This window comes from Selaginella moellendorffii, unplaced genomic scaffold (assembly GCF_000143415.4).
Source record: "Selaginella moellendorffii unplaced genomic scaffold, v1.0 SELMOscaffold_22, whole genome shotgun sequence".
NCBI lineage: Eukaryota > Viridiplantae > Streptophyta > Lycopodiopsida > Selaginellales > Selaginellaceae > Selaginella > Selaginella moellendorffii.
This window is the reverse complement of record NW_003314283.1, coordinates 911,075-921,768: the sequence shown is the minus strand read 5'-3', so window position 1 is coordinate 921,768 and position 10,694 is coordinate 911,075.

The window sequence follows — 10,694 nt, the reverse complement described above, 5'->3', positions numbered from 1 at the left end:
CCACCTCCAAGCGCCAAGGCAAGGTTCTCAGGCGGTTGGCCTTGGCGCTTGGACTTAGCTGGCTCGCACCAAATGCCCAGCGTGGGCATTTGGCACAAGCACTTGGCGCCTTTGCCAGCCAAGCGCCTTGGCCAGCCTGCGTGGACTTGGCCGGCCCAGGCGGAGTGCCCAGCCAAATGCCCGGCCTGGGCACTTGGCAGCGGCGGTGCTGGGCAGCAGTGGCCCTAGGCAGCGCGGCGCTGGTGTGGCGTGGCGTGGCGTGGGCGATGTTGGGCAGCGGCGGCACGGCAGCGGCGGCATGGTAGTGGCGGTGCTGGGCAGCGGCGGCATGGCAGTGGCGGTGCTGGGCAGCGGCGGCACGGCAGCGGCGGCATGGCAGTGGCGGTGCTGGGCAGCGGCGGCATGGCAGTGGCGGTGCTGGGCATGGCGTGGGCGCGGGGGCGCTGGGCGCGGCGGCGCTGGGTGGGGAGGAGAGGGAGTGGAGGAGGAGGAAAAACTTACTCTTGGCGGCATTCTGTTCCCGCAGTTACTCCCAATTTCCCGCGATACTTTCTGTAAAACCCTAACGCCGGCAGCTGCCCTAACCCTAACCTAACTTTCATCACAGCCGTTCATCATGGATGCAGTAAATTTTCACTGTACAATAAATAATAAATCTAGCACTGTACAATTTCTATTCCGCCCTAGATTTGATCACGTGACAAAGTCCTTTTGAATTGTTATTTAATAATGGAGGTGTGCTCTAATATGACTATGTCATAATGTGAAATAATGTCACAGACGCATGTGTTGAATTGATCACAGTACGAAATTGTTAGAAAATATAAGATTATTAAATCGTATGGTGTTATTTCCAAAGCAATGTATATAGATAATTTACTATAGGTGATAGATGGTAGTACAAAGATGGAATATATTTAAATGAGTTCAGAAGAATGTGATGATTTCTAGCTTTAATGAAGTACTGAAAATATGTACAATATTTAATTTATTTGGCAACAATTGGTTGATGGTAGATCCTAGAATAAAATCATTCCTATCATCATTTCTATCTTTCATATTATGGCACATGCTTGAGGTGATATTTCTTTCCGTTCTACCAAAAGTTAGTGCATATAATAAATTTGAGTATGTCTTTGAATTCAATGTATATAGACTTCTAATATTGTACAACATAGTCCTATATACTTCATACAGAATTTATTATAACAACATTATTCGATGTTAGATCCTAGAATAAAATCGCCCTATCTTTTCACATAATGGCATAGCACATGTGAGGTGACATTTCGTTATAAAAGTTCAAAGTTCCAAAACCTAAAGGCAACAAAATGGAGGGCTTCCTTTTGCATTACCAAGATCACCCACTGCTTTCTATCTCCCAGAGTCTTATTTCAGAAAGTTTTCTTTGCCGACGTTTCGATCTTTCTCTCGGTTCTATTTCATTGGAAGCTATGATTCGCAACAACATTGGTGTAGTTGAACGATCAGAATTTCTTCTTTCGGGTGTAGGTGAAGGTGGACAACATTGGGATTTGCAACATTCCAAGTCAAAAGAGATTCGAGTTTTTGGATCTCCAATCAAAGTGCGAGGCTATGATCCTGCTAAAGTGAATGTGAAGCAAGAGTCGGTCGTCATCATTTCTTCCTCTTCTAGTTCTAGTGGAGATGTTAGTCCAGTGCAAGCCAAGAATTTCCAAACTCCAACTTCACTAATATTCCAAGCTGTTTGCAACGCTTTCCAGTTTTCCCGCCTCTCTATCGACGTGCGTTCCTTTCTGCATAGGCTCGTTAGCGAGCTCCTATCTACATACAATGGCAATATCTTCTTTGAACTACCACCTCTTGTCAGCTCAAAACGAAAGGGGATGGAGACGAAGCAGGATGTCCACAACTGGTGCAAGATCAAGACCACACATTTCCAGCATTTCGAAGGCACAGTGTCCATGGTTCATTGTGGTGGGTATTTGGATTGTGTGAATAAAGCATGCAATCAAGAGTGCGGTAAAAACTCCATATTTTTTGAAGGATCTGCAACCAATCCTCCCCTCTGTGACACCATTGGTGTTGGATTCAAGTGTCGGTTTTGCAAGAATGTTCCATTGTGTCGTGCCATCTGCAGGGCCAAGATGTACTATTTTCTTCCACGGGATGGAGAGGTTGGTAGAGCTACAGTACATATTGGCACGCATACACATCTAATGCAGGAAGGGATACAAAGGAGTTCAGTCAACCATTTCAAAGATGCAGTGCAAATAGAGACTGTGAGAAACTCATATGCAACTCCGAAGCATGTTCAGAAGACAGTGCTCAAGGCTTTTATCGCAAATACTTTACTTGATCCGGACTACAAGAATACTCAACTAGATGAGGCTAGCTTGCGGGAGTTACTACGACATGTGCAACCTGCAACTAGCCTTAGAAGGTATGAAAATATTATTACATACTTTTCAATAATATCTCTCTTACATTTTGTTTTATTTAGGATAAAGTCTTGGATGTGTGAATCTCGAGAGGGGAAACTCCAATAAAAAATCGACTCAATCCTTGAACTAAAACGGACTTATCCCTATGAGTTTATCCATGGGAGTTTATTTCCAGATCAAGTCGTTAGTGAGCAAGAGCGCCCTTTTGTTTTCAAAATGTCTACCATGAGCCCTGCCTCTGGTGTGGATCTTGTTTCCCGAATGGATATGTCTGGGTCGAGTGACCTTGCTAATGCATGGGTACATTTTGACCATATGGAGCGGGTGGCAGGTTGGACAACCATGGGAGCTCATGTGTATGATCCAAGGTAGTTTTTTTTCTCATTATCTTAAAATGGTTTTAAATATTGCACTTTTCACAGGCTACATTGTAACTTGACAATTGCAATGGTAGAGTTTAAAGTACAAGACTAGATGGCTCAAGAAATATTTTGGAAGTCCCTCTCCGACATTGTATTGAAGCGGACTGGTAAGCCTGCCAACTTTCGCGGTTTCATGGCAGATGGGGCTGGGGCTAATTGGAATGGTGTCCGGGCAGTCTTTGGGAATGGTCTACCCCTAGAAGGTCGTAAGAGGACATGTGAGTTCCATTGGGCTTAGAGCCTAAACCAACACTGCCACCTTATCAAGCCAGATTTCCAATTAGCATTTAAGGAGTTGTGCAAACAATGGCAGGCTGCACCTTCTGAAGAAGAGCATGAGGCAAAAACAAACGAGATCCGAATGTGGTGGTGTGAAGATGGCCATACTGACGTAAGTTGTCTACCACAACTTGAGTCGTGGTTGGGGTGGTGGGAAGTTAGAATGTTCCAATGGGGACATCACTCTTTTCAGGTTGGTTTTTCTTTTTTTCCTCTCTTTTTATTGCTTTTTAATATCATCTTTTTATAAGGATCAACCACTTGAGGATCTTGCATACACCTCAACTGTGAATCTCTCAGAGAGTAAACATTGGAGCTGGCGTTCCTCTGAGGCAGGGAAAGGGAAGATGAGTCTATATGAAGCATGTCTATCAGATTTGATACGCGCTGTAGAGCAGTCTTCAAAAGCCTTGGCATTTGAGGAAGGAAGATACATGGGAACAGGACCTTCGGTTGAGATGTTACACGATCGGATGAAGAAGAAAGTGACTCCACCAGCATGGACAATGGCAACTGCAGTGGAGGAAGTGGTCCGCGGCACATCTATGGAGAACACTCCTCGGGCTTCTATTGGTGATATGAAGACTGTCCGCTCAAAGCGTCGATTTTCCTTTGCTGGTGAAGATGTTGGCACGGATCTTGGAGCAAAAAGCTCTCACAGGCCTGATGTTGAGTATCATTCTGCTCTAAGACATCGCCCTAGAACCGAACCACTTCAAGTGGCTGATGAAGAAAGTGCATCACAGCAGGTTGAAATTGCTTATTGTAGTGTGGAGCCGAAGCAATGGGCAATCCGTCGAGTGCCAGCGAAATCAAATGTAAGGTGTGTGGGGATGCTTCCAAGGGGCAAGTGTTGGGCTTGGATCCGTGGTGATAAGTCTGCTTCTGTTCCAGCCCCATGTTTCCATGGGGAACGAAAGCAAGCAAGATTTTCAAGATGGTGTTGCTATAACTCTGATGTCAACCATACAAAGCGGCTTGAAGACACTATAGTGACTAAACCTGATGTAGTACCTAAAGAATGGCCGGTTGCTAATGGGGTTGCGCTCACCTCGGATGAGATTGAAAATCTTGAGAAATTTGGTTTCAATCTTGAGAGGAGAGTTGGAGATATGAGTGACAGAACCAAGACTATTCCTACAGAGATGCACAGGAGGCCAGCACGAAAAGGTAAGGCAGTTAAATTTATTGGTACCGTCTCCAAGCAGAAGCAAGGTAAAATAAACTTGGCTCAAACACTTGAGTGTGAGATTCTCTCCACGAAGTACATCACTGCGCTCACAAAGGAGTACATAGTCAAAACAGAAGGTGGAGAGTACACAATTGCCATTCAAGACTTTCCTTCTTGCACATATCCAGACTTTACGAAGCGTGAGGAACATGGGAAGGCATATGCTTCTTGCAAGCATATGTACTATATCTTCATCAACATTTTGCACCAGGATCCTAAAGTGGATATTCATATACACCAAGCAAGCCTTACTATTGTTGAGTTGCAGAAAACTTTTGGAGCTAATTAGATTTTCCAGCACTATCGATGTTTATTCTCTATCAATAATATAAACTAATTATACCTTATATAATTAATAAAAATATTTTATTATTTCACTTTTCATTTCATATACTTGTAAGGTTCTTTTCGCAATACTACCCATAGTATTTGTGAGTCTTCAATTTTGTCTTTACCTTCTCAAAAAATATTTCGTGATAGTCTTTCGAGTGTATGATGTTACAATGTATTGTGAGAGCATATGTACCATCACAGTTTTTTTTTTTCCTTTCAAATGGTTATATGGCCTTATATAGAATCTTAATTCAAATTTAATAATTTAAAAATTCTGATGAACCTGACATTTACTAGCTAGAAAGCACAGAGTACAAATTTAAAGAAGTGACAAGAATACTCTTTTTGCAAACATTTTATTTTATATTCTAACAAACGTCTCTATTATTGCATGTAGTAAATATTTAAATTATTAAAACAAGAAAACATTTTTATCTATATAATATATAGAGAGTTATGAAATTATTAAGTTCGCCATAACTTTAAAATTTTAAAGTTTATAATGTTTGTACTAAATTACAATTGAAAATTGAGCTCAACTCGTGAGCTCAACTCTTCAGCTCGTGAGCTCAAGTATGGTCCACGCTCCTAAGGAGCATAGTCTTTCCAGCTTAGAGACTCATTTGACCACTTGTGGTGGTTCTCTCTTTTTATTGGTTTAGTTCTTGCTAAACCTGTTAGAGACACCTTCTCTAACTCAATCCCACTATTCATTCTTGAGTAGTCTCACTTTCCATTGATATAACCCTTGCACTTTGGAACTTTTAATTCTGATTTCTTGAAGTCAGTTTCCTGGGTGTCTCCAACACCTTGCATTGCACATATTGTGCATCTCCACTTCCCCATCCTAGGAAGTTCTCTACTTGAGGGCACTATCATCCCCTCTTTAATTTCGTGCCACATTTAGCACTAAGTTTCAATAATCATGATTTGTGCTAGAGTTGTCCACAACCCTATCATTTGGCTACCTTACCATTCCCACCTTTGGAGCTTCCACTTTCGCCAAATCGGAGCAATTGGGAATCCATTCTTGGGAACACATTGCCTTTCCCACAATTCGTTAGCCCTCAACATCTTTTTGTTCTTGGCTTAACTTTGCCATTTGGATTCTTTCCCATGATTCCTATGGCTCTTTTCTTAGCCACTAGTCTTTTGCTTCTATCCTTGATTGTTGCACCCAGCAACATGGGATCGCTACCTCCATTCTCAAGGTATCCTTTTGGTTCCATAACAAACACTTTACTTTCCTATGTCCAGAGGGTGTTCACCCTTTAGTATGTCTCTTTAACATTTTCCACCATGGGCTCTATCCACGGCCTAACGTTGAGACCCTCCCATAGATCCTTTATAGAGACTACTTTCCTTGGATTGACTATGCCATCACATTGATATAGCTCATTTCCCTTAGGTGTTTTTCCCGCTTGGTCACTTTGACCAAGCCACACCATTATCAATAGTTCCAATCAACACTTTGAACTTGGAACTTTATCCTTTAAACCTTACCCTTGTTTTAGCCATAAGATCACCTAGTGATTTAACCTTGGCACCTTAACAGGTTTGCCAATAGGTACTAAGTCTTCCAGACCTTTAAGTTGTTCACCATGACCCCGAGGGCATCCCCCACACTTGGAGGTGCACCCAAGCTAGCCCTTCCGGCCAAGGGTCCATAGCAACTAAGACTGGGTGTCCCCATCTTATTCACCACGTCCTTGGTGCCACTTGCACCAAAGTATTCAAATTAGATATGCCGAGCTTTCACACTAAGCAATTTAACCGTGTATCACGACTCCGGGGCATCCCCCACTTGGCGGTGTGCCCAAGCTAGTCTCCTTACTAAGAGTCCATGACCACCAAAAAATGAGTGTCTTCATATTCCAAACCATCACCTCGCCCTAGTGAATTGGGACTCGAACCCAAGCATTAGAGGGTCGAGACTCGAACCCAACCTCTATATATGCATTTACGGATGGCATCACATAGGATTTCTGGCGTGACTCCCCACATCGGTGCACCAACATATACTTAAAGCGCGCTACAAATCACAACTTAGGAACATAGTTCCTCCGCACTGCCAATTCCTCTCACTTGACATGTTTGTGATCATGCATAGACTCCTCCATGCTTGGCCCTATTGGCCACCCCTTTGAAGTTGGCTCCTTCAACTAGGGTATTTGTTCCCTCGACTTGCTAATCTCACTTAGCAAGTCATCCGACCACCATAACATGGTTCATGCATAAGCGTGAAAGTCCTTAACCATTGACTTTTGATCAAAGCCCTCTCTTTGAACACTCGGGAATTACTTCCCTCACCTTGATAGCCTCGCCTTTCGGCAAGCTTCAAGACCACGCTTCTGTTGCGCCACTCTGATTTCATGCGCTCTATAAACCATTTACACTTGGACGTCTAGGTACTTATCTACCTAGGGGGAACGTTCAAAGAACTCTGTTCCTTAGCTTGCTAAAGTCTCTCCTTTCATAAACTTTCTAATTGCCATATAGTCTAACATGGACAATCCCATGTTTTAGACTCTCCATAGCATCCCAGTCGTTAGTAATAACATACTTGAGCACCCACTTGATTTTCCACTCCCAACTTGCATAACCACCCTTGGTCATGCTTGTCAATTCCTATGGTTCAGTTCTATCCCTTTATTACTTGCTTTTTGGCATCATACATTTCCTTTGGTCATTCTCCTCTAAACTAGGAAGATAACTTTGCACTTTCTACCATGCCTTGGCATGGTAGAAAGTGCAAAGTTATCTTCCTAGTTTAGAGGATTACTATTGTTACTTATGGGCCTTTATATGCCCATCACTAACCTTGTCAAAATCCCTCTTTGGCTTTGTCCAATTTAGGTAGACGGACTTCTCCCGTCTCCACAACCTTAAACATTTGGATAGCACCTTCTATCCTTCATTTGTTAGGGACTTTGTCCTTTGGGCATTATCCATTGCCCTCATGACACCAAACACCACCTTCTGGTGTTCTAGAGTGCTTAGGTGTCCCAATGATGGCTTATTTGGCAATGAGCATTCCCTTTACGACATTGACTTACTATCTCGCAGTATAAGCAATTTATCCCTCATAAGGGTATATCTAACTTTTTTATCCTAATAAGAAGTCTTAGGTAGTTACCTTCGGGCGCGGACCATACTTGAGCTCACGAGTTGAAGAGTTGAGCTCACGAGTTGAGCTCAATTTTCAATTGTAATTTAGTACAAACATTATAAATTTTAAAATTTTAAGGTTATGGCAAACCTAATAATTTAATAACTCTCTATATATTATATAGATAAAAATGTTCTAAAGAACACATTTTGTTCTAATAATTTAAATATTTACTACATGCAATGATAGGGACATTTGTTAGAACATAAAATAAAATGTTTGAAAAAAGAGTATTCTTGTCACTTCTTTAAATTTGTACTCTATGCTTTCTGGCTAGTAAATGTTAGGTTTGTCAGAATTAAAAAATTATTAAATTTGAAATAAGATTCTATGTGAAGCCATATAACCGTTTGAAAGGAAAAAAAATAACCGTTGATGTAAGCTTATTGCATATAAAAGAAAGACTTGGTTCTTTGTAGAATACATTCTTGAGGGGTTTGTCGTAGCATACTGTCTAGAATTTATAGATCTTCATTCACACTCTCATTCGAAAAAAGGGAAATACACCCACAAATGTCTATGGGTTCTAGTGTTGGTAATTTTAACTCTCACAATCTTTCTTCCCAGGGCTCAAGGGCTAGGAGATGCAATAATTATCCCATTACACAGCATAACCAAATCACACAAGAGAATGAAAGAGAGGATAGTGAGGATAGTGATCATGAGTTGGAGATAAATGCAATGACAGAGGGTGCAACAAATTGGGTGAAAAAGAATGCCCTCTTACTTGTTTTAGAAAAGTGCAATTCTGCCACTTTCAAGAAGTGCCCCATATGTTTTCTAGCGTCTGGTGGAAACAATGGCAATGATCAATATGATGGTATATATGCTCTTGCGACACACTGCAACATCACGCACCCGAAAGACTACCATGAAATCTTTTTTGAGATGGTAAAGACAGAAATGGAGACACACGAGTACTATGGGCAGTATTGCGAGAAGAACACTCGGAAGCATATAAAATGAAAAGTGAAATGAAAAAGCACATTTGTATTAATTATATAAAGTATAATAAGTTTTATTGATAGAGAATAAACATCGATAGTGTTGGAGAAATCTAATTAGCTCCAAAAGTTTTCTGCAACTCAGCAATAGTAAGGCTTGCTTGGTGTATATGAATATCCACTTTAGGATCCTGGTGCAAGATGTTGATGAAGATGTAGTACATATGCTTGCAAGGAGCATATGCCTTCTCATGTTCCTCGCGCTTCGTAAAGTCTGGACATGTGCAAGAAGGAAAGTCGTGAATGGCAATTGTGTACTCTCCACCTTCTGTTTTGACTATGTACTCCTTTGCAAGCGCAGTGATGTACTTCGTGGAGAGAATCTCACACTCAAGTGTTTGAGCCAAGTTTATTTTACCTTGCTTCTGCTTAGAGACGGTACCAATAAATTTAACTGCTTTACCTTTTCGTGCTGGCCTCCTGTGCATTTCTGTAGGAATAGTCCTGCTCCTGTCACTCATGTCTCCAACTCTCCTCTCAAGATTAAAACCAGATTTCTCAAGGTTTTCAATCTCATCCGAGGTGAGCGCGACCCTATTAGCAACCGGCCATTCTTTAGGTACTGCATCAGGTTTAGTCACTATAGTGTCTTCAAGCCGCTTCGTATGGTTAGCGTCGGTGTTGCAACAATATAGCCAGCACCATCTTGAAAATCCTGCTTGCTTTCATTCCCCATAGAAACATGGGGCTGGAACAGAAGCAGATTTTTCACCACGAATCCAGGCCCAACACTTGCCCCTCGGAAGCATCCCCACACACCTTACATTTGATTTTGCTGGCACACGTCGGATTGCCCATTGCTTCGGCTCCACGCTACGGTAAGCAATTTCAACCTGTTGCGATGCACTCTCTTCATCAGCCACTTGAGGTGGCTCAGTCCGAGAGCGGTGTCTTGGAGCAGAATGGTACTCGACATCAGGCCTGTGGGAGCTTTTTGCTCCAAGGTCCGTACCAACATCTTCCCCAGCAAAGGAAAAACGACGCTTTGAGCGGACAGTCTTCATATCACCAATAGAAGCTCGGGGAGTGTACTCCATAGATGTGCCACGGACCACTTCCTCAACTGCAGTTGCCACTGTTCGGGTGGGTGGAGTTAATTTTCTCTTCATCTTATCATGTAACATCTCAACAGAAGGCCCTGTTCCCATGTATCTTCCTTCCTCGAATGCCAGTGCTTTTGAAGATTGCTCTATAGCACGTATCAAATCTGATAGACAGGCTTCGTATAGACTCATCTTCCCTTTCCCTGCCTCAGAGGAACGCCAACTCCAATGCTTACTTTCGGAGAGATTCACAGTTGGGGTGTATGCGAGGTCCTCAAGTGGTTGATCCTAATGGAAAAGGCAATATTAAAAGGTAATAAAAGGAGAAGAAAAAATATAAACCAACCTGAAAAGAGTGATATCCCCATTGGAACATCCTAACTTCCCACCATCCTAACCATGACTCAAGTTGTGGTAGGCAACTTACATCTGTATGGCCATCTTCACACCACCACATTCGGATCTCGTTTGCTTTTGCCTCATGCTCTTCTTTAGAAGGTGCAACCTGCCATTGTTTGCACAACTCCTTAAATATTGATTGAAACTCTGGCTTGATAAGGTGGCAGTGCTGGTTTAGGCTTTGAGCCCAATGGAACTCACAAGTCCTCTCACGACCTTCCAATGGTTGACCATTCCCAAAAACTGCTCAGATACCATTCTAGTTTGCACCAGCCCCATCTGCCATGAAACCACGAAAGTTTGCAAGCTTACCAGTCCGCTTTAGGACAATATCAGAGAGGGACTTCCAAAATATTTCCTGTGCTGTCTGGTCTTGTACTTTAAACTC